Genomic DNA, 2,921 nt, shown 5'->3' with positions numbered 1-2,921 from the left:
TCAAATTTTACTTGCCACGGCAAAGTATTTAGTATGACGGCCTTGAACAATCATCTTCCCACTCTGTTTCTTTTTGAACTGAACAGTAATGACAACAATGGCCTTCCCAACCCGTAATGTCTTCGCTTCTATCTCAATTTCTTCCTGAAACAAATGTGAAGCAAAGTCGTGAAAGAAAATCTTGTAATTCTATCAACAATAGACCAATTGAACAAACAAATAGAACATTATCTAGTAAAGGATTATCAAACCAGGTATTGAAGATTGTTAACTTAGAATCAATGAAAGCAAATGACACCTCTAAGCTTTTCTACTAACAAGCAAATAAGAGTTGATATGAAATAGAGATTAGGGTTTTGATAGGTCGATCATTAGTAGTAGTACTTAGGATAATTATGTTAGTTTTATTATAGCTTATTTTAATTTACATTAGGACTAGGTTTAATAATGCAAATTGGATTAAAGTCCCTTAATATGAAGGGAAGTTTATCCAAGTCCAATCTCAATTTCTCTATGTCTCCTCCCTTTTCAAAATGCAATTCTACAAACAAACCTTTTAACATATAATTATAGAACACCTAAATGAAAACAACTCAATTGTATTGACTATTGAGAAAACCCTATCTGCAAAATGAAATCAAAAAGGAGAAAAAGCTAACTACTCACACCAACATAAGCAAAATCCAAGTATGAAACACTGATCTCAACAGACACTCCGGTATGAGATGTACCGACGGTGCATATAACAGCTGAACCGATCACATCAACAAGAGCAGCAATAGCTTCTCCGTGCAAGAAATTCCTAGTGTTCTTCATTAATAATAAATGAAGAATCGATCAATCTAAACGGAGATAAGGAAACACCTAATTACATATTTAAGAAGTCGTACCAACAAATGAGGGAGTACTTTCATGTAGCAGACGATTCATCCGACCTCTACAAGATCGAGATGAAGACCTTGTATAATGAAGGGCTCGATGAATTTTGGTGGCATACCATCTATAACGTCGGCACTTAGCCGATTGCCGTCTTACTGTAAGTACTTCTTCACTGAATCCAGACCAATTTCTTTCAATATCTTCGCCCAAGATTGGATTCGTGAAGCCCTTCGCGAAACGTGAATCCCTTCACGAAACGTGAAGCCCTTCGCGAAACGTGAAGTCTCATCGGATAAACAATAAACAACAACAGTGATTCGAAAATGCAGAAACAAACAACAATAAACTTCAAGTATCATAGGATACTTACCAAGTGGAACAGTGCTCGTGCTCGTCGTGGAGCTCATTGTGTGTATCGCCGCCGCTCGCCGCCGCTGCCGGCGAGTTTAGAGAGTAGGAGGAGAAGAGCGGGAGGGAAGAGAGAAGGAGAAGAAAAGAAATGAAAAAAAGGGTCAGGGTTATATTAAATAGTAAGGGTATTCTGGACTTTTCACACTGTTCCACTTCGCGAAACGCGAAGTCCTTTTGCGTTACGCGAAAAGGGTAATTTCGTCCAAAAAATTAAAGTGGTCACCAGAGCAATATAATTTTGCTAGTGACCACCAAGGCAAATGCCCCCATCTTTAGGGTCATTTCGTCCGATTTCCCCTTAATTTAACTGATTCTCACCTTTATTTTTTATTTTTATTTTTAAGAATAATATCAACTTTCAAATCTTCCAATATTATTTTCCCCTAAAAACATTCAAACTCTTGTTCACATTTCTTATGCCGTAACTTGAACCAATTCCTGTTCTACCCACATTTCAAACAATTTTTCCCAAACTACCCACCTTTTCATTCACTTTCCCAAACTACCCACATTTCTCTCTCTCAATCATTAATTATTCTTTTAATTACACATCTTCCACAATAATCCACTAATCACTATGTTTTATAAATATAAATATATATATATAATTAAATTAATAATACATATATTAAATAAAATATATTACATTAATATTAAAATAACACATATATATAAATATAACATATAATTAAAATTGAACATTATAAATTAAATAATTTAAATAAATATTATACACTAAAATAAAATACATTTCATAAACTTTTAATATTATATATTAAAATAACACATATATTACATAAATATTAAAATAACACAAATATTTTATTTTTACTTAATTTTATAAATATAATATATATAATTAATATTAAACATTATAAACTAAATAATTCAAATAAATATTATAAACTAAAATAAAATATTATACACTAAATAAAATACATTACATAAAATTTTAATATTATATATTAAAATAAAATATATTATATTATATAAATATTAAAATAATACATATATTACATAAATATTAAAATAAGACTTATATTTTATGTAAATGTGTAAAATATTATAAATATTTTAAAATTTATAAAATTTATTTTATTTTAAGGTTTTTTAAATTGATTATTTTTATAAATATTTTAAAGTTTAGTTAATTTATTTTAAAGTTTCATTTATTTTATTTTATTTTAGATTTATGTTATATATTTTTTTAGTTTATAATATTAATTTTAATTATTTAATTTAGTATATTTAGTTTTAATTATATATATTATATTTATAAAATATATGTATTATTTTAATATTTATGTAATATATGTGTTATTTTAATATTTTAATATATTTTATTTAATATATAATATTAAAGGTGTATGTAATATATTTCATTTTAATTTATAATATTATTTTAAATTATTTAATTTATAATGTTTATTTTTAATTATATATTATATTTATAAAATTAAATAAAAATAATATATATATATATTATTTTAATATTAATGTAATATATTTTATTTAATATATGTATTATTAATTTTAATTATATATATTTATATTTATAAAATAGAGTAATTAGTGGATTAATGTGGAAGATTTGTAATTAAAAGGATAATTAATGATTTAGAGAGAAAAAG

General features: G+C 26.2%; 1 pseudogene; it reads right to left on the bottom strand.

Moving 5' to 3' along the window:
- Positions 1–1,286, bottom strand: LOC124924579 (annotated as a pseudogene).
- Between the last annotated feature and the right edge of the window lie 1,635 nt (positions 1,287–2,921).

This window comes from Impatiens glandulifera, chromosome 2 (genome assembly GCF_907164915.1).
Source record: "Impatiens glandulifera chromosome 2, dImpGla2.1, whole genome shotgun sequence".
NCBI classification, from domain to species: domain Eukaryota; kingdom Viridiplantae; phylum Streptophyta; class Magnoliopsida; order Ericales; family Balsaminaceae; genus Impatiens; species Impatiens glandulifera.
This window is presented reverse-complemented; position numbering and strand designations above follow the sequence as displayed.